This window comes from Pteronotus mesoamericanus, unplaced genomic scaffold (assembly GCF_021234165.1).
Source record: "Pteronotus mesoamericanus isolate MK-2021 breed Mesoamerican mustached bat unplaced genomic scaffold, CSHL_Meso_final scaffold_507, whole genome shotgun sequence".
Classification (NCBI taxonomy): domain Eukaryota; kingdom Metazoa; phylum Chordata; class Mammalia; order Chiroptera; family Mormoopidae; genus Pteronotus; species Pteronotus mesoamericanus.
Genome location: NW_026555319.1, coordinates 8,239,720 through 8,261,790, shown reverse-complemented (window position 1 = coordinate 8,261,790; position 22,071 = coordinate 8,239,720). Strand labels below are relative to the sequence as shown.

The 22,071-nt window shown below is 50.3% G+C and overlaps 1 non-coding gene across 1 annotated transcript; it reads left to right on the top strand.

The window, feature by feature from the left end:
- Positions 1-4,199: 4,199 nt before the first annotated feature.
- On the top strand, positions 4,200-4,305 carry LOC129087519 (U6 spliceosomal RNA). Its single transcript, XR_008530906.1, has one exon. It is a non-coding gene; the product is annotated as a U6 spliceosomal RNA (small nuclear RNA).
- Positions 4,306-22,071: the final 17,766 nt, after the last annotated feature.

The following is a 22,071-nucleotide window of genomic DNA, read 5'->3' as shown; positions in this document are numbered from 1 at the left end:
CTAAACCTGAACCTAGCAGGTTGAAGCCCAGAACTCAAGCTCCCAACCAGCTACCCTGTGCTTGGAGGAAGCGGCGGGAGCTTATTCGGAAGGGGAGACCGGAGGGGATGAGCGAAGCTAGATCTGAAGGAGAGTCCGGTGGGGGGGGGGGGGGGGATCTGAGAGACTGGGGCGCCAGCCATGGAGGTGGGATGAAAGTTCAAAGGATTTCCTTTTCATTATACCTATCTCGATGTATATTATTTTTCAATTACAGTTTACATTCGATATTATTTTGTATTGGTGTCAGGTGTACAGCGGAGTGGTTAGACTCTCGTATGCTTTACAAAGCGTACCCCTGCACTGCTATTTCAAGTACCCACCTGGCACCCTACACAGTTATTACAATATTATTGAACATAGTCCCTGTGCTGGACTTTACACCCTGTCACTGTTCTGTAACTACCAATCTGTCCTCCTCAACCCCTTCACCTCTATCACCCACCCCTCTCCCCGCTCTGGCAGCCATCGGTTCTCTGTATCTATGAGTCTGTTTCTGTTTTCCCATTATAAAAAGGATTTTTTGGTGTGGTAGGGAGGGGTGTTTCCTGAGAAATTTGGCAACGATTTGCATTTCTCTCCAGTTAAATTTTTTTTTTTTTTTTTTGGACACAACACTATGTTGAGACTTGCACACGTGGTACCTACATTTCATACGGGTTCCTTTCCCCCTCGTTTGACAGTCACTCATTGAGCTCTGGCTTATCTACCCTAATCTGTGCTCAGTGCTGGGCAGCTTGCAGATGAATGAATGAAGCGAGCTGGTCCTTGGGTTTGGACATCATCCTGTGGACGGAGGCGTTTCCACGCAGGGGACAAAGTAGGGAGAGAGAGAGAGAGAGAGCGCACCAACTCTGCCTTTCCCACTGGGCTTAACCTTGAGTCCCTGCCCTCTCTGACCGTCAGGGGGCTGTTGGCTAAGTGGAGGAACTGATTTTGGGTGGACTAGTGAGAATTAAAGAGCCACGCCATTTACTTAGCACGTCAGACTGAAACTGTCCCACTATGCTTTGCGGTGGGGGGAGGTGGGAAGGGAGTGGGAAATGGGGGACATGGAGTGATGCTGCCTTTCTTCAGACCTTTCATCTTCACGGCCCCTACAGAGCCCAAGGGTAGGCTTAGTCCTACACTATGGGCAAAATCACGTTCTGTTCAGATTTGAGACCCGCAGGAACAGGGCGGGGGGTGGGGGGATCACGTCTGATGTGGTTGTGTAGCCCTATGGTTAGGACTCCTGAGGAAGACACAGACCATGGGCAGAAATTGCCTTTAAAAACTCTCGGGAAGACCACACTGAAGGCTGCCATGCTTTCTCCCAGTCGGTGTAGTGCAGCTAGGGCTTCTCCGGTGCTGGAGGTTGTCACTGTCCAGCGGGGCAGCCGATGAAGACGTGGGCCAACTTTTGGAGGCCATATCATACAAAAACAGCAGCTGTTTAAGCAGTGGGCCCATGCTCGGGGCTGACAGGTGCTCAGGGCTGAGACTACTAAATGGCCCCCGAGTCTCGCCTGGAGAAACGGCAAGTGAAACCATGCCTGGCGCTTGCATTTATTTATTCTTTTCCCTTATTATTATTAATATTAATATTATTACTATTATTATTAGTCTTGGAGTCCCTGTCATTGAATGTACATACCAGCACTGCATACATTACCAGACTACACCACAGTGTAAATTTTCCTTGAAAGTGCTCGTCTTTCAGTGTGAGAGTTACGCCCTCTTGGCTGCTGAAGCGGGGCTTGTGGAAATCGGAGCACTTTGAGTCTCTGATCCTCTCTCAGAAGAACATTTGGCCCGTTTAAGTGTCCGTGTGGCTCTGCCGAGGGACCGCAGCCTCCCAGCCAACTTGGATCCTGTCCACAGTGGTCCAGAAGCCAATTTTCTGAATAAATCACAAAATTGTTCCAGAGTTGGTGTATTTACTCAAAAAGTCATCTTCTATGGCAGTGCGTACAGAATAGTTGTGGATACCCTTTCTATTTTGCGGTATTTTATGTTGTGTGGCATTTCTCAAAGTGTGCTCTGCGGAACACCAGGGTGGTGGGGTGTTCTGGGGAAAGACGGTTTCTTGGGCTGACTCCGGTTGACCACCATCCACTCATGGACGTACATCCACTCACCAGCTAAGTCTAAAGCAAGACACCTGGGTAACTTGGTATAAGGCAGCACTGGCTGAATGTGGGTGCCCAGGAGTCATCGTACTAGGTGCACTGTGGGGACCAGAAGCACAGGGTGGGGCAGGGCTGCAGGGGCCCAGGCCAGGTTTCTCAGGCCCCAGGACAGAGAGGACTTGGGGAAGATGGAGGAGAACACGACAGAGGCTTTTAAACTGTCCTGACCTGGATGGGACTAGAAACTGGCCAGGAAGTGACAGCATCTGCCCATGGTGCCACGAAGGGCTAGGAAAGGGAGCTTTGTAAGAATTTGGCTGATCACTTTCGGAGTTTGGAGGAAAATTAAGCCCTTCTGTGTTTGCACCCACTGGGCTCAAATACACAATAAACCTGTTCCAAGGAATATCAAGCACCCCTTCTATTTGAAGGTCTCTGTGGTGGCTTATGTAGTATCTACCAAATATTTATGTCTACTTGGAGTCTCAGAATATGACATAGGAAAGCATAGGGTCTTTGCAGAGGTAATTAATATAAGGATTGAGATGATTGTACTGGATTAGGGTGGTTCTTAAATCCAATGTAAGTGTCCTCATAGGAGATGGTCAAGGCCACGTAGGAGCACCCGCGGAGAAGGCCATGAGAGGACAGGGCCAGAGGTGCAAGCAGTGCAGCCACGAGCCAAGGAACACCTGGGGCCACCAGAAGCTGGAGGAGGTGAGGGAGATCCTCCCCGGGAACTTCAGAGGGGAGTGGCCTTGCCGATGTCTTGATTTTGGACTTCTGGCCTCCAGATCTGTGCGAGGATAAATTCCTGTTGTTTTAAGTGCCGCCGCCGCTGCCACCGCCCGCCGCCACCGCCCCCCCCCCCCCCGCCCCAGTTTGTGTCGATTTGTTATGGCAGCCCAGAAAACCAAGACCACCCTGATGCTAGTGTCATCCTTGGGCGAACAGGGTTCCCCATGCGGACTGAAACTGTGAATCATCCACACCCTGTTGATGAAGGTATAATGGATGCATGCAAACTAGAGAAGCGCTAATTTTTGCAATGGAGGTGGATAATTAGAGGCTGTGAGACGGTCTTGAAAGCTCAGATGCAGCATGGAAAGGGATGGAGGGAAAGGGGCAGTTTTAGGGACACTGGGGGACAGTAGGGCACAGGGAAGGCCCGCGAAGCCCACTACCCGCAAGAGTTAAGCCAACCAGCATAACTGTGAAGGCCAAGAGCAGTCCCTTGGGGAGCCCCGTCTTGGCAGACCTGAGAAAGAGCCGCTTGACAGGGGACGGGACTCTGCCAGGAGGGCTCCAGCAAGGACCGAGCCTCCAGGCCAGGGGCGCAGCCAGGCTGGCTCTGGACCTCAAGGGCCCCGGCAGCCATTGTGCAATGAACCGTCGCTACCTGGGGACAGCCCTGACACACTAGGGGACTCTTGGTTACTTCTCAGATGGTCATTTAACTTTCTCAGAGCTCCAGTCTTTGCTATGTGACCTTCCCCTACTGGCTCCACCTCTCTGCCTGTTTTCTCAGTTGCAAAGTGGGGGTAATAATTTGTCTCGTAGAGCATTATGTGGATTACATGGGATAACGCACCCATGTCGCTTCGCCCTGTTCCTGCCACACAGCAAATCCTCGCTTTGTTAGCTACCAGCACTGCGACTGCTACTGTGTTTATGACTTGGGTGCCTGCCCACCAGCTCTCACGTATTGAGCATTTACTATCTGCCTGATTTTACTTCTCATGCAGCTACAGGAGGAAGCCATTCTAAGTATTAGCATTTAATAAATGAGGAGACTGAAGCTGGGGAAGGACAGGACATTTGCCCAGAGTTACACCGATGGCAAAGGCAGGATTCAAATGCAAGGCCAGCCACATCCAGCCCTGAGCTTTTTACTGCTGCGTCTGATAGTATGCAGGGTGATTCTATGTGCTATGCAGGTGAAATTTTTACTCCTAATAGTTAAGTATCTATTTTATTATCTGTTAGAAAAATATAGGCTTCCTATTTCCAATAACGATATTAATTTTTTGTTTAAAATCAATTTATTTAGTGTTTGTTCTGGCAGTACATATATGAAAATTGGAACAAAACGGAGAAGATTAAATGGCCCCTGAGCAAGGATGACATGCAAATTCATGAAATGTTTCATATTTTCACACTGTTAGATGTCAATTATATCTTCATTAATTAAAGTACGCTTATTTAGCTGCACTATTTACAATATCTAACAGGTAGAAATAGCTGAAATGCCTATCAAAGGATGAATGAATAAACAAAATGTGGTATAATCATAAAATGCCATTATTCAGCCATAATTATTCATGCATGTTACATTGTGCATGAAGCTTTAAAATATTATGCTAAGTGAAAGAAGCCGGACACAAAAGACCACGTATTGCAGAGTACCATGTACATAGAATGTCCTGAACGGGCAAATCCATGAATGCAGAAGTGGGGCTAAGGGAAGGTGGGAACGGGGAGAAACTTCGTGATGGGTGTGGAGTTTTGTACTGGACTGATGTACACGTTTTGGAACTAGACAGAGCGGGTGGCTCTCCAACCCTGTGAACGTACTTAATGCCATCGAATTAGTCCCATTAAAATGGTTGATTTTATGTTATGTGAATTTCGCCCCACTAATAAAAACTTCAGTTTTCAAAAGGAAATTAATTTACTTCAAGAAAAATTAAAGAAAAATATGACGTCAGCTGTTGTGCAGGGGGAGTGCGGATATGGGGGAAATTGTGAAGGCGGCTTTCAGAACTTATGGCACCGTGTTCTCCACTAAGAGCGCAAGGCATCTCCTCCAGGGCCCAGTCTGGCAGCACCTGCGTCTGGCCCTTCTTTGTTTTTCCCCCCTGCAGCCAGCTCAGTGCTTAAGAAATACTTGTTGAGCTCAGCTCGGCCCGGCTTGGTTAATTGAGTTAAGGCGAGCTGAGTCGTACTGAGTGCACCAGCTGGCCGGCCTGGAGGAGATCCAGCTTGAAGATGTTAAGAATCACACTAATTCAATAAGCTCCTGCAAGGTAGCCTAAGTCATGAGACCGTGTGCCTTTCTTTACCTGACTTACCTGTGTTTGCTGGCACCTTGTGAGCCATGCCACTGTGTAATATAATAGTTGTATCGCTGGAATCCCCTGTGTGTGTTTGCTGAAGACACTGGGCAAGAGAAGTAAAAAGGGAAACACAGTGATCCTCAGGCTCAGCTGGAAGCCCCTGAGCAGTGGAAGGAAGGGCCTAAGGAAGCAGAGAACTTTCTGTCTGTGTGCAGATGCAGAACAATCTACATCTTTCTCGTCCAAAGCACTCACCATGTGTCTAGTGTCACAACAGAACTCAGAGCCCATTCTCTTGACTCTGACTGCCTGAGCCTGAGCCTGGCTCAGAACCTCAGAGAAACTGACTCATCTCTCTGCACCTTTGCCTTCTCACCTGTAAAAGGAGGGTAAGAATGGTACCTGCTGAGTGGGGTTACTGGGTGGGGTCAGTGAAATGGAATCTATCGAGCGCTTACACGCAGTTCCAGGAACATGTAAACACTCAGGAAGGTTAGCTGTGATGAATGGCGTGACCAGCACTGCAGAAGGGTGTGTTTGAAAGATGTGGCGGGGCTGGTGCAGCTTTGCAGACCCGGGAGGGCAGAGCAGAACGGTTGTTTGTAAACATCCTAAACAGAAGCACATGGCTGACTCATGTAAGTTCTGGAATGGTGATGTAAGCCCCGGGTACAAGCAAGCGGGGAGTAGCAGGAATCTCGATGTTTTTCTCCATCCTGGCAGGATCCTACTGCCTACAGAGTGTCCCCAGCAGCTGCCTGCCTGGTGCAGGGAACCCCAAGACTCGAAAAAAGCTGCAAAAGCGTTTCCTCTTTCTTTCTGCTCTGGGAGGCCGCTCCATTAGTGTTCAGATCTGCGTCCCTGGCTGGTAAACCAGGGATGTAGCTGGGTCTGCATGTGGTGGTCCCTGACCACAGGCCTCCGACCCGCCCACAAGGCGGCACGTGGGAAGGGCAGGACGTGGGCCTGCAGGACACGATTCCTCAGACTCGCTCTGCACTACGCTGCTGCCTGTGTGGCCTTGGTCAGGTTCCTGCATCCCTTGGAGCTATTGTTCCTCATTTATAAGTGGGTGAGAGGACAATGGAGCTGTTTGTTTGAAATAAAAGTGTATAAAGGAAGTGAATATAAAAACAGATACAAGAATTGCTGCATGGTTGAAATAGGGGCAGGGGGATTCCTAACAGCCACTGAGGTTCTGTCACCTTCCTCCTTGCTCACCTCTGCTGTCCTCCTCCCTCCAGCAGCTCCTAAGATGCACATTTTGAAAACTGTTGGCTAGAATGAATTCATGGGGCAGGCATAGGGCTGGAGTCCCAGGGCAGAACGGAGCATGAGGGGGGCCCAGAGGTGGCCTCCAGCTGCACGGAGCAGGTAGGTGGCAAATCTGTGTGCAGGCCTGCGTGTCCTGCACCAGCTGTGTGACTTGGGAGTGTAGGACATCAGGGTTTTCTGCCCGCCCAGCATCCATTCCTCCTGCTGGTAAGAGCTCCCCGATATTCTTTGGGGAACCACTCAGTCTCACTTGGTTCATGTGGTTTGGCTAAGCTTTGGAGGGGAGCATGTGACCGGGACCTGGACCAGCAGATCATTCCATCCCCCTTGCCATGGTCATTGGTTTGGCAACGGGCAGCTGAATCTCTCAGAGACCAACAGACCTAACCCTGGGACTTCACGGAAGTAACCAGGAAAAAGCCTGGGTTTGACTCTGGGATGACGTACAACAGGTGGAGAGAGTCAATCCCGAAATGAAACCAGTGCAGGGAAAAACATAGCCAAGGAGATGGGGAGAGGCGGATTCCTGAAAACCTAACTGAGAGCCTAGACGCAGCCGTGCCTGAAGCTCATACAGCCCTTGCTTCTCAGTCAAATAGTCCAGTGCGTTTTTATTCTGACTCCAGTCCCCTTAAGTTAGGAGTCTGTCACTTTGCAACGGAAACCCTATGACTAATACACAAGAACAAGTTATCTCACCCCTTTAGTTTCAGTTTTCTCATCTGCTAAGTGTCTCTAAAAATCTATAAACCTTACCTTTAAGTGGATCTATAAACACATACATTCTATCACAGCGGCAGTAGCAAGACATTAGCGAGAGTGGTAAAGTATTTTGAATATTTATTAGTTCTCAGGAAAGCAAAACAAGGGTTGGTTACTATCAGGCCACTTTATTCTCTAAATGAGGGTGGGGGTGCAGCAGACAAATACGTAAGTGCTCATTGCAAATGGGAGCGGGGAGGCAGGAAGAGGCCACGTGGTAACGGGAAGATGCCATGGGGAGCGCAGTCAGGCCTTGACTTGGGATTTTTCATTTAGGTGGGAGGAGATGTTGGCAGGGGGCCCTGGTTTCCACACTTCTGCAGGTGGGTCTGAGCCCGAGGAAACTCCCTCAGTCATGTACGTCCCCTGGCTCTCGAGGCCAGGGAGAATGTGGGGGAGCAGTTGAGAGGGATTTGTCTTAGAGCAGAGTGTTCGGAGGTCCAGGCTTTACAACTATGGACGAACTCCCAGCAGACCGCTGTAGTTCAACTTTATGTGCATGGCCACATCTCCCCTGGACAGATAGCCTGGTCTTCTGTGGCCCAGGGGAGCCCTGGAGACTGCCTCGTAGGACCCCATTGTGGTCTGCCCAGGAGCCCTTGAAATCGAAAGCCCTGAGCTCCCCTTGTCACAGCCCTTGCACAGAAATACCACCGGGGGGATTTCCCACGGAATTTTTTGCAACCACTTGAATGTTTCATTTCCCATTGTTTGCCAGCCCCTCTTGGAGCCTCAACTGTCAAAGCAGCAGCAAACACAGGCTGCTTTTCCCCCAGGATCCCACAACGCTCGCTCTCACTTCCTCTCCACGTTGGGAAGCTGGAGTTGGCAGGATATGATCCGCTCGGCCAGGGAATAAGGTCTGTTAGTCAGCTAGTGAAGCAAGTCAGCGGAGGGAATACCTGCTCTACCCAGCCCACCCTGCTGGGGCAGAGCGGCTCCGGGCCGTCCCCCTAGTTGTTAGTGTAACCGTGGTGACTAATAATTATATTTCTAGCAAGAGACCCCTCCCACAGATTCAAAGCCCCTGACCGAAATATACGAGGCAGCTGTTAAATTTTTGTTTTTTAAAATATAAACTCAAATCATTAGTTTTCTGGCCAAGCATATTTTAATGAACTTGTAAGTTGTTTTCTATTTATCTGTGTTTAGAGAAGATCATCTTTATTGATTGATTGAAAACATCTGCTTTCGGCATGCCTTGGGCTGGGCATTTGGGGGACCCCGATATGAATAGGGTGTAGCTGCCTGTCTATAAGTAGCCCGTGATTTAGGGAGGCATAGAGATTTCAAGGCAACTTGGGATACAAGAGTCACTGGAAGTTTATTCGAGGGATGCAGGTCTGAGGGGTGAGTAGGAGTAGCCAGGTGGACTCGTCTGAGATCTGTCACCAGCTGGTACTGTTGAGTCCCTAGGCACTAGGACAAGGCGGGGCCCATGTGAAATAGCCGGATCCTGTGAAGGGAAGGAATAGTGAAGATACCTGTACACACCCCTTCCCTAGGACCCACCCTCTGCGTGGCAGAGATGGCTCTGATGTTGCACTTATTCATGTAGCCATTCATTCATTCATCCATCCACCAAAGCCACAAATATTTACCGATTTCTTTAAGCTGTGCCAAGTAGAGGCTATGTGCTAGGGATACAGAGGTGACCAAAATCAACCTGGTTCCTTTCCACCTAGGGTTTCCATCCCGGCGGGGCAGACAGCCATTAAATAAACACCTATATCAAATAATAAGGAAATACAGAACAGACAACAAGTCAAGGTGATATACATATGAGAATCTGTCGGCCCCTCATTTACTGACTTCTCACTTTATACCAGGTGCTGTGGGGGCTACAAAGTTGGGCCAGCACACCTTGTGCAAAACAACCCTGAGGACCGGCCAGAACTCCTGACAGAAAGAGGTCGGAGAGTGGTGACAGCGGCACTTTCCTGGCACTTTTGACACCCACGGGCACTCTGGGTCCTGGATCCTCAGGCTATTTTTTTTCTTTTTTCTTTTCTTTTCTTTTCTTTTCTTTTCTTTTCTTTCTTTTTTTTTTTTACAATGACAGACATGGAATCAGAGTGAAGTGGCCATTTTATTTTCCCAAAGCCACACTGTGTGTGAGTATAAAGGAAGGGAAAATGCAGAATTCCACCCAGAAGGGAAACAGAGGACCCTGAGACAGCCAAGTCTCCGAGGGTGGAGACTGAGGAAGTTTTAACCCAGGGTGTGAATTCCAACTCACGTCTCTTCCAAGGGAGCCCCTTTCCTCTGCCTCTGCCGATGCGGGCCTCAGTCTGGCCAGGGTGTGTGACCTGAGGTCCCCAGATCTAGCCTTCTTCAGTATCTCTGCTACGGCAGGCATCGCAGTAACCCTGCGAGGCGGGTATTAAGACTCTGGTTTTCAAGGCGAGGAGGTTGAATCCTTGGCCACACACAGCTGGACAGTAGCAGAGCCAGAGCTGGAACTCTGTCCTGATTCCGGGACCTGTGGAGCTTCCGATGCCCAGAGCTGCCTCTGGGGGTGGGGAGTGGGGCGGGGACCTTGGAGTCCTGCCTGCAGGACGCTGGGGGTGGTGGCCTGGGGAGGCAGGGGTCTGGGCTAAGGCTGCAGCGCTGCCCAGGAACTGGGCCCAGCCCGCCCACTTTTTAATAAGGTGGCATCCCTGACAGACACTTTTGTCCTTTTCCTGTGCTGGCCATCGTAACCCAATAAATAAAGTCTTAGAGTAACGTGACCCGAGCCAGGCAGTAAATGATGGCACTGTCAGTTGTACACGACTGTTGAAACAAACACAGACTGTAATCATCGTGCTGTACGGGGAGAAAGACATTTGGCAAATGAGATTCCATTTTCACATTGGTTTGTGCTGAGCATATAAATTTCCTGCAGGCCGGCCAGCGTTGGGGATGTGTAATTGATTGCCTGCATTATAATAAACAAGCCGTGACAGGTGATCATTCATCATATTCCGCTGAACGTTCCAGCACACCAGCAAACGGAGGGAGAGAGGGAACGCGGGAGCGAGGGGAGAGGAGAGGAGTCGCCGGGGGGAGGGGCGGGGTCGGAAAGACCGAGTGTTCCCGAAAGACAGAAAGCCGAGCAAGGGGCGGAGGAGACTCCGCAGAGCAGGCTCGGGAAAGTGAAAGCAATTACTATAATTCTTTTGATTATCTAATTTGTTCTCTCTGGTTTTCGTTATATGACCCTCCCCCCACCCCATTCTAACCTAGGAGGTCCCCCTCGGGGACTCGGGAAGGCACCGAGAATGCTCCTCCCAAGATTGAGGGGAGGAAGGGGAAAGGCGAGATGGGGGAGGGGCTGCTTCTAGTTGTAACCGGAGTAGATACAAGGGGAAAACCTCAAGAGGACTGTGTGTGTCAATGTGTGTGTGTGTGTGCGCGTGTGTGCATGTGTGTGTGTGTGTGGTTGCGTTCGCGCATTCGCGCGCTCGCCTGTGCGCGCACACGGGTGTGTGCAGGACTCAGCTTCTCTTTTGCACTGTGATGTCTCTAGTCAGATGGAGAGGAACCAGTCTCTTTAAATTAAAAAATAAAAATAAAGCGTGTTTTAAAAAAAAAAGTGAAAAGTTCCTTTTATTGGAGGAAAAAACAGACTCCAAGTTGGCATCGGGTCTGGTTCCAGAATCCTGTCGTATGGCGCTCTCCCCGGTCCCCGCCCCAGCCTCTCTCTGCCCTTGGCCAGGGCTGGGGTCGAGCGGGAGCTGCTGGGAGCGCTCTCCTCTCCCAGCGCCTCAACCTAGACAGACAAGAGGCGGAAGCACGGTGGCATATGAAGGACAGAAAGACAAATGAAGAGCTCTCCAGCCAGCACGCGCATTAAATAAGTACTTACATTATGCAAAAGCCAAGGCCCTCAACAAGAGGGTGAGTGAAGAGCGGGCATGGGGAGGGATGCGTCTCAGACTAGGCTCCCCAGTGCTCATCCTGCTAATCTCCAGCCCTCTCATCCCCACCCATCAAGTCTTCTCTCCTCCCTTCCCGGGTACCAAATGCTTAGCGCTGATGAGAGCGTCCAGCCCGGGCAGCTGGGGGTGTTGAGGGGGCAAGGCCCGCGCTAACATCGGGGGCGGAGCCTGGGTGGGGCTTAGCCGGGGGCGTGGCCCGCGCTGGAAGGGGCGGGGCAAGCACTAAAGAAAGACAGTAATATGTGGGCGACTCTGCTCCTCAGCTCACACTGCTTCCGAGAGTCCTCTGCCTTTTTATCCTAGCTGTAACAACTCTAATCTGTTGCCTTCGAGATTATTGTAAAGTCACCGCTTGTGGAGAGTATTTTCAAGGGGCCCCCTTCTAAAAGCTGTGACCTCAGCCCCAGCAGCATCCATCCCTAGGCAATCTGTGTTGGCTTTGAAAGATTGACAAGTCGTTTGGGTCTCTCGAGAATCCAGGGAGATAGCTAGGACAGGTGCTGTTTTCCCACTACGCTTATTTCTTCTCGTCTCCCCACAGTAACCTATGAAGTAGGTCTTAGGGTCCCGATTTTACAGGGGAAGAAACTGAGGAACAAGGAATAAAGTTTTTTGCTCAAGGTCTGGCAGCGAAAAAAAAAAAAAAATTCATGGAATCCAATAGTCTTCTTCCAGTCTGCTCCCCAGCCCCACTATGAACACACTTCCTTCCTCCAGGGCCTGTAAGTAAGAGCTCAGCCGTGCATGAGGGAGCCAAGTAGAGTCTGTTTGGAATGACAGTATAGCCAATCCCTCACCAAGCCCTCTTGCTTTTACCAGCTATGTGTCTCTAAAATCTGCCCACTTCTCTCCATCACCACTGTAACCCTTGGTCCAAGACACCTCTCTCCTGGGTCACGGCTCCCGCCTCCTCACCAGTCCCCTTCCTAACACTGTCGCCTACCCCATCCACTCTTTACCAGGCGCCAGGATGGCCCGGCCACTGTTCTCCACATGAAAGCGCTGTCCAGACCCTTCGCCAGAGGGCTTGGCCTGCCTCTCTAGCTCCATCGTTTTAAAAATTATTATCATTATTATTATAGTAAAATACAGAAAGCATACACTTTACCATGTTAGCCATTTTAAAGCATAGGTTCACACTGTTGTGCAAGCATTCGTACTATCAAGTCCAGAACTTTTTTTATCACCCCAAACGAAAACCCTTTACCCCTTAGGAGTCACTCCCCATTCCACCCTCCCCGCTGCCCCTGGCGAACCACCAATCTATTTCATATACAGGGAACCCCACGACATGTGGTGTTTCATGACTTCTTTCACTTAGCCTAATGTTTTTAATGTTCATCCATGTTGCAGCCTGTGTCAGGATTTATTCCTTTTCATGGTTGAATAATATTCCGCCGTATGGATAGACCACATTTTATTTATTCACTGACGACCATTTGGGTTGTTTCTAACTTTCGGCTGTTGTAAATAGAGACCCTATGAACAAGTGTGTACAGGTTTTTGTTTGAACATCTGTTTTCAATTCTTTTGGTATATACTTAGGAGTGGAATTGCTGGGTCACATGGTAATTCTGTTTAACTCATCGAGAAACAGCCAAACTGTTTTCCATAGTGACAGCATCATTTTGCATTCACACTAGCAGCACAGAAGGGTTCCAGTTTTCCACATCCTTGCCAAGACTGGTTATTTTCCATTTTTTATGGCCTTTCTAGTGGGCATGCCGACTTCCATCTTTTAATTCTCTCCTCCACCCCCTCTTACTACTCTGGCCTTTCGCATCCTCAAATATACCACTTTCTCTTAAAGGGGCTGTTACATATACAGAGACTTCCATTTTCTCATCTCCAAAGCTAGATCCAATCCCCCTATGTTGAGGCATGGCAGTCTCATCGCCTTCCTTTCCTAGCTCCCAGCTCAGTTGTAAATTTACATTTCCTCGTGTGAGTACTGATTAATGTCCATCTTCTTGACCTGACTACAACCTCCCCCAGGCAGAGACAATTCTGTTTTTGCTGTCTGCTGCATCCCCCGCACTTAGCATGGTCCCAGGTATTCTAGGTTCTCTAGGTGCTCAATAAATATTTGGTGAAGGACGGACAAGATCCTAGTCCAGGTCCCCTGTCCTTATGGATTCCCCTTTTTGTTTTTTCACTGCTCGGCGGAGTTAGCAGACCTCAATAAATTAGGAAGTGAAAAACCTCCTTTGTCCATAAGGAATTTGGAGGCTGATGGGAGTCTGGTTGTAGAGTAATCGTCACTGATGTGTCCCTTAAGAGCCAGGGAGACTCTGGCACGGGATTCTGAGTCTTGTGTGGGAATCGTGTCGGTTCTGCCCTGTAGTGCTGTTGAAGGTTCAGGCACTGGAAATATATTTGCTCAGTGTAAACATGACCCTTAGCATGACAGGGTGATCCCTGTGTTTGCCAAGTCATTAATTTTTATGTAATAACAGTGACCACAACCAACCGCATTTTCCCCCCATTCTCAGTCGTTCTTAAGGTCAGATCTGTAGGATTGTGAGAGACAAAAATTTTATAAACTAGAATGTAGGGGTGAGTTCTCTGTGTTTACAGCTCAGCTCCTACATGCAGCTCCAAAGAGCTGAAAATAGAGGATTAAAAATTCATGCAGCGACTTTCTTCCAAGGAACTCCAAATGCTTCCGATGATCTTCATCCTTGTGCAGTCATTGGCGTTCAGATATCACCATGACCATCTTGAAGGCAGGGAGGCAGAGGCCCAGAGATAGGAGGCTACTTGGCTATCCTCCCTACCCCCCAATAAGGGAGCAGCAGGCTCGGGCAAGGGGCCCCTCCCACCTACCTTTCTAGCCCATGCCCTCTCCATTAGCTTGATTAGGACAATTGATTTATTCATTCTTAGTGGTTGAGAGGGGGAAAAACCAACATGCCATTTGTATGATATAAATATCTCTGGAAAAAGCTAAAAAACATTGTGTCATACATATTTTCTTAATACCACAGTTAATCACACATGTCCAAGTGCACAGTTCCATCAACCAAGGAGGGGGGGTGGGGTGGGGGGACTCAGGAGATTTCGTTCCAGAATCCTCAGTCCAGCTAAGAACATACTGGTGATTTTTTCTTTAGTGCATTGCTTTTAGAGAACCTCCTAGAGGTCACAGAAGGTTGGTGTTGGGCCAGGACGTCGGGAGGCTGGGAAGCGAGGGTGCTGGGACGTCTGTTAAACTGGCCAATTCCCAAAGGAAAAAAAATAAGGACTGTCATTTTCTCACTCAACATGTTCCCTGGACTCACAGAAGGATTTGGATCTCCACATGTTTTCTCTTTCTCCACCCCAACCTCCCTCCCCCATCCTTAAGGAGCCTTAATCCCAATGATTCTACTGTTAGGAATTTAGCCCAAGGAAATAATTAAAGACAGGTAAAAAGATTTAGTGACAAGGTGTTCCTCACAACACGGAGACTATGGTGAAAGAAACAACCTCCAGAGCCAACCAACCAGAGGTGATCAATAAGTAAATTATGTGGTTCATCCCCTGAAACCCTACTCAGATTTTAAAAGAAAAAAAGACTGGAAGGATATAAGCCAAGATGTTCAGAGTTTGTCTTTGGGTGTGGAAACAGGGATGACTTTTTTTTCTTTCCTGTAGTGAGTTCCTGTTTGGGGACGATCTATTTAAAACCAACTTACATCTGGTGGATGCTAACAGAAGTTTTACAAAATCGCTAAGATTTAGAAGTCATAAATGGAAGAAGGCATGGAAGGAAAGGCCTAGAGGCAAGTCAGCAGTAGGGAGGAGGGCAGCCCGACCAGCGTGGGAGATTCCAGGTGCCGAGTGCTGAGGGCTACGGCGAGTTTGTGGGCTGTGGGCAGACTGTCTATCTTTTGAAAGCCAGAGAGAGGAAAGCACACGGGCTATGACAGGGAGCCACTGTAGATTCTTGAAAAAGAAAAGACACAGGCTGTTCCAAGTCAGACCAAGAAGAGACAGTCCAAGAAGGGAGTGAGCTGGGAGTGAATCTGACAGCCTCCTAATTCTTGTATGGCAGGATCTCATTTCATCGGCTTTGGGGACGGAGGATTTTGAAGAACCACAGAACTCTCAGGAAGTCTTGAGATTGCTTTCATTTGATGGATAGGACAACTGCAGCTTAAAGGGTTAAACAGACTGTTCGGAAACACACAGCATGACAGTGGCCAAGCTGGGACTGGCAACCAGGGGTCCTTTATTCCTTGCTCGGGTCCCAGCCCACCTCTCCACTGTTTGCTCCCAATTCTGAGATGTTAACCGCATGTACAACTCCTAGGAGAACGGAAGAGTCTGGTGTACTTCCTGGAGCTCTGCCCCAGGCACTACCTTTTCCTCCATCCATCCGTCCAACACTTACAAAGCGCCTATTAGGAGACTGACATGCTAAGTGTTGGAGTGTGGTGGAGGGGAGATGATGATGATGCGTAGTAGGTGCTCAGTAAACATTTGTGGAGGTGAAGGAGGGAGGGAGAGGAGGGAACAATAGTCCCTGCCCTCAAATCGCTCGAGATCTAATTTGGGAAGTGACAGGGCCTTATACGGGGGGATGAAAGCTGTACTTTCATGGGGATATGAACTCGTGTTACGGAGGCCCAGGCAAGACACATAACAGAACTAAACTAAAAAAACAAAGTCAACTTCCAACTACTTTTATAAAAATTCTTTAATTTAACTAACGCTTAGAGAACCCTTAAAATGGGCCAGACTAGGGGATTGAAATTTCGAGGATTTCTCCAGGGTCACACATGAAACCCAAAATGGACAGGAGGAGGGACCTGTGGAAGGAGCAAACCCAAGGAGTCACCAGGTACCCAGAAAAGACAAAAGTCGTTATTTTCTTTGAACAACTTTGACCTCTTTTTCGAACTCCAGCCAGTTGGTTTGATTTTCCCTTTGGCACACAGGTTCTGGGCCCCAGGGCTCCGGTGGGGGGGGCGGTGGGGGGGGAGAGGGCTGAGCATCAGCCACAGGCAGAGCCTCTCTCCAGCCCCGCCCTTCTCCATTTCCCTTTTCCAGTTATTCAGGCTTCTGGGGCCATTTCAGCCTCACGTTGCCAAGTGAACAGAAATCCAGAGGCCGCAGCTCTGGGCTCTCTGAGAAACACCGAGGGACTCTGAAGCGCCTTTCTAGGGGGTGCACGGGGAGGGGCGGGCAAAGAGGCATAAAGAGAAAGTTCCATGTGGTTCTTTTAATCACAGGGTGGAAGGAGAGAGGAGAAAGTTCAAACAGCACCCCGCCAGCCAGGCCAAAAAGCCAGCTCTGAGCTCCACTGTTTAAGCAACTGCTGTTGGCATCACCAGGGTTTGTCTTGGCCCAAACCTGTCCTGGGAAACAAGAGAAGCTCACGCTCTTGGAATTCGCTCCCTTAACGATTCACTCAGCAACTTGGCTTCAGTGGACAATTTAAAAAAAAAAAGAAAGAAAGAAAGAAAGAAAAAGAGGAAAGAAAAGAAGAGGGGAGGGGAGGGAAGCCATCGAGCCATCCGCTGTGTGTGCACTCCCCAAACTCATCAGCTGGGGCCGGCCCAGGTGGTGGGGAGGAAGAGAGAGGCGTTGGGGAGACGCCCATTGGGAGTCTGTCTGTGACCAGCTGCTTCCCAGTGTGGGGTTCTCGACGAGGTGGAGAAGCAGCAATCTGGAAGCCTGTGGGTCTACTGCTGTCTGTTGTGCCCTGCAGGGTTTGGAGGGGGGCAGCAGAGGAACAATCGAAGTGCAAGGTGTCACTCAAACAGGTGTCTTTTACTGAGCACTTTTCTTGAGCCTGCACAGCGTCGTACCAGCACGTCTCACTGCGAATCTCACCAGGTCGGCACAGAGACCTGCCAGGGTGGCCTCCTCAGCCCCAGTGGACGGATGACAGGGTTGGGTCCTGCCCGTTTCTGATCCGCCCAAGGGCACATGCAAAACTACTGAGTGGGGGGCATCCCAGTGTGAATCTGATTTCCTGTGACCCCTTCCGTCCTGCCTTTATTTGCTTGATCTCCATGTGTCATCAACGTATCCTCCCCGATGACATGGAAAAACGGAACGGTCACTCACTCAATCGCAGAACAAGGTAGGACAGTGACCTCGGGAGGTGTCCTTCCCAGATGGGTCCTAAGGCCCTCGGCAGCCCTGGGTGCTTGTGGACACACTGTGGGAAAATGCCACTCAATTAATAGGGGTCCTGACCCTGGTGTCCTCAGATCCCTTGCGGGTGCAAGGGTAGAATTTGGGGGTCCACAAATTTAGCTGGAAAAAGAAAATCTTAACTTTCACTAACCTCTGCTAGAAAGGTAGCATTTTCTTCTGTTAGGAACGCAGGTGACGAACCACTGTGATATTGGCAGTTCCGGTGACTTAGACTCCTGCAAATCAGAGACTTTCGTATCACCAACAGCTGGTGCAGACACATCAAACTACGCGCTCCTCACACCATGGAAACTGCAGGAGGAAATAGAATAGCGGCTAGATCTGGCTACTGAAGGCGTAACGAAGGAGCTCACCCGTCGCCATTTCACACACTCGCCCGTACTTTGATATCTGTATTACAGTATCATTGGTTTCCTTGGCGATCCCACATGCTTTATTCTATGCATTGAAGAGCAACGCGTGGTTCTGAAAAGGAATCCAGACCGCCCAAGGGGCCCATGGCCCGTGACCTGGGAGCTAAGAGGAGGCTTCTGCTATTGAAAAGTTGGCAGCCTAATAGGGAAATGAGACAGATACACTCCTGACTATGCGACCTCAGGTGTAAAAGGCCGAGTACACTAGTTGTGGGCAAGGATTGCATTTGTTTTTACTATTACATCCATCACACCCAAAATGGTGCCTGACAAGCAATAGTGAAAGGTCATCAAGAAGTGAGGCCAAATGCATGGCCTCAGCCATCTCAACGTATACCTCTAGCCACTTACAAGCTAAGTGATCTTGGGTGAGTAATGATTACCTTTCTGTGCCTCAATTTCATCACCTGGAAGATGGGTGTAGCAAAACCTTTCTCTCTGCACTGTGACACTGTCCAATGGGATGAAAGGCGTGCATGGCCCTGGGCTTCTCGTAAGGCGTGGCGAGGGCCAGTTCAATCTGACAGCACCCCTGTGGCCCTCAGACCTCTCTCCTCTGCAGATCAGCTCTGAGAAAACTGCTCCGCACATCTCAGCCCTGGGGGGCAGATGAGTCACCCAGGAAGGGTACGCGCCGGAGCTCACAGCCAGGAGTTCAGTGGCCACGGGTCGGTCCGTCCCTTTTGGTTTCTCTCTGCTAGCCCCGATGTCTGGTCCCACCTCCGTGGAGAAAGCACTGTCTGGCCTCTGTTGTCCCTGGGGAGGCAGGGCAGGCGGGGCCGGGGGTGGAGAAGAAAGGATACACAGTCCCCGCGGCCTCCCTCCTGCCGCACCGCGCACCCAGGTGGAAGGGTTCCTGAGCGGAGAATACCGGCCTTATCTCGCCGGGGATGGCCTCACCACCACGCTCCCGCTCACACATTTGCCCGGAAGACGCCTGCCTCCGCGAGGGCTGGCGAGGACCTGGAACAGCCTTTGAAGGTATCCGGCCAACTGAATTTAATTAAACTGCCGTTGCAGCAGCCAGCAGCATTTTTCCTAAGAAAGCAATACAACTTCTAAAAGTCCCCTGACACTCCCGTGCGGCCCATTTCCTGCGCTTCAGACCCTGTCATAAAACTGTCCACGGGGCGTTTCCTCTCGTGATAGATCCGGTTGGCAAGACCTTATTTAAAAAAAAAAAAAAAAAAAAAGCAAGCCAGCACCGCTGTCTCATCTTTCTGAGGTCAGGAGCATCACGACCCTCCCCTAATGCTACATGCATTCCTGCTCCCCAAAGCTGGACTTACAGGACCTTCATCTTCTCAGCGGGGCTTCTGGCGGGGCCTTAGAGACTGTCATCCCGGAGAGTCCCGCTCCCTCTGGCTCCAGACTAGGGCAGCGTCACACGCTGGGGCCCTCTGTTGATTGCGTTACTGTACGAAGCAGGGCGAAGAGGTGGCTGAGGAAAGCTCCTGCTTCCAAACACACCCGTCAGCACGCGGTTCTTCAACAGGTGAGCCCTGATGATGCGCGAGGGGCGGTGGGGGGGTGGGTGACGGCGGACAGGGCGGCGCCACCCACCTTCCGGGTCCAGGGAGAGGGAGATGATAAGCACCTAAGCAAATGAAGCCATAAAACAGTTACAGATTGTTACACACGCTAAGAAGAAAGAAACAGATGGCTGGAGAATAGTGGAGGGATATTCTTAGATAAAGTGGAAGAAAATCTCTCGGAAAAAGTGACGTTCAAGCTGAGACCTAAAGGCTGAGACTGAGCCAGCCCTGCGACGAGCCAGGGTAAGACCCTTCCAAAGCAGCGGGAGCGGCAAGTGCAAAGGCCCTGACGTGGGGAAAGCTGGGCAAGAGCCCGGAATTGACAGAAGGTCAGGGTTGCTGGAGTGCGACGCACGCACGAGGAGGAGCGTGGGGAGCCCCAGGGAGAGGGAAGGCAAGGCGCAGGCCCCGCCGGGCACTGGGACCCGCCGGGCACTGGGACCCTTTAAAAGAGTCTGAATTTTACTTAAGGGGCTGAGGGTGGACAGGCTGAAATGTACATGGGAATTTGCTGGATGAATGGATATTTATAAATAGTCCTCCATTTGGAAGCTTAGGCATCAAAGTCTTTGACAATTACATCCCTATCTGAATTCCCCCAGGACCCATTAGCGCTATCGCTTACTTGGCCCCTCTGCATATATGCCTGTGAATGAGCTCCAGAGGAACGTTATCAGAGGGCCCGGGCTTGGCTCTGCCAGGGCCTGCACCGCCTGAGTCCAAGGGGTCCCGTGTCCACTGTGCTCTCTGGAGAGGGCATGCCTTGCAGCACCACGTGGGGTTTGGGTGAAATGGGGACACTAGAGTCGTGTAGCGGGTGCTCCAGGCCCAGCCCTGATGCTCACCATTGGCATGACCGAGGTCTCCATTTCATGGTATAAGGAAGAGGGTCATGCCCCCTCTCCCGGCCAGGGTTGCTGAGAACTTTCAGACTATGGAAGTGAAAACTTGGTGTTTGAACTTGGTAAAGAAGGGTCCCTCACTGGGGTCCTAGGACGGCCTTCAGGGATCAGTGGACCCCCTGGAATTGCGAAGTACATGTGGTGTGCCTGCAGACACCTGCAGGTGCATCTCTCAGAGGACAGGACCCCAACTCCCCTCGGTCTCTCAGAGACTCATGATCCACCAAAGCTTAAAAGTTAGTGTATGCCTGACATTGGAACTGCTCTTGGCCCTCGACGTTGCTCTCCTGCACTGAGGTGTAGTTAAACGTTGGCTTGTCAGTGCCTTGTGTTCCTCCCCTGAGCCGTAGGCTGGTCTGGCGTAGGAGGCGGTCTGCGCCCACCCTACCCTCCCACCTTCCAGGTGTGCTAACCCCCGGCTTCCCTGGGACACAGAACGCCCCACAGCAGTGCCTCAGCCCAGGCCAAGCCCTTCGCGCTGACCATGCGGGAGGCCCCCAGGTCCCCGCTGCCCCAGCAGCCGAGAGTGGGTGTGATGAGCTGAATCAATGTGCTTTTCTTGAGCCAGCGTTGCCTTACTCCTCCCAGGTAATAAGATGCCTTAACCTAGATACACAGCGTCGGCAGGCTGCCCCCAAGGAGCAATAGCTAATGGGGAGGGGGGTGGGGGGATTTCTGGCACCATGTTAGGCCCATGGGGAAGATGTTCTCGTTTGCGGGAAGAGAAGATGCAAGAGCTTTTAACTTCCACCCACCCACAGAAGGTTGACCCTGGATGGTTTATGTGTGTCTGCGTTCCACACATATCCAGCATAGCACCCAGCACATTACAGGCACTTAACAAAAGCAATAAATAAATAATGGTCATTTCCAGCCCATCCACCCACCACACCCTCCAGGGATCATAAGCAGTGTACTCATTCCTAACTGGTTCCCCCACCTCTTCCTGACGAGTAATAAAGTTAATGATACCTTGTGTTGATGTTGCATCTTTCTTCTCAAAAGCTCCACACACTTGGCTGTAATTATCTCTTCATCTTCCTTTCTGAGTTAGATTAAAATGTGCAGGTGGGGTCTTCTATACCACCCCCCCCCCAATTCCTCCTACCAAGTCCATGTCATTTCATGGAAATTGAGGCTGGAAGAGGAAGTTCTTTGCCCGGATCTGCAAGTCACAGGCAGGTGAGGTTAGGAATAAGGACTTAGTCCCTACACCACTATTCCTGAACTGAATCTGTCCTAACACTATTGAAATCTTTTTTTGCCTAGAGGCAAGGCAGATCTTTCTAATAACCCCTCAGTTTCTAGGTTTGAGACGATCCCCTTGCTTAGGAAGATACCCACTGGGAAGAAGAGGTCTCCACCCATGTGCCTGCAGCTAGACCCTGAGGACTTGCTGCCACCCGGACCACAGCAACTTCAAATGAAGTCCCTCCAGCACCACACCTAGAAATGGGTGTGAGTTTAGGGGCCCTGGATTGGCTTTGAGCTTCGCGGCAGGCTTTGACTCATCCACTGTTCTGGGTTCCAGAACAAAGACCGTCATGGTGAGAGGCTATACAATGGGAAGAAGTGTGGCCCAGGGAAACCAAGAGGCCTGCTTCTGGCTCTCATGAGCTAGAGAACAAGTGAGTTGGGAGTTTCTGATGACCTCGGTTGCTTCATCCATTAAATGGGCTTACTCTTAGCCTCCCTAGGTGCCTCATTTAGGAGATTGGTATCACGAGCAAAATAACAGATATAAAAATGCATCAGAAAAAGACGCTCTATTGAGGTGCCGCTGCTGAGAATTTGGCGATTCAGGCCAGAGGTAGTCTGCTGCCTGAGGATCCCCTGTAGGATTTCAGAGCCAGAGGGAATTCTTGTCATTTTCCAGAAGAGACCAGAAGAAGGGAAATGAGCGTG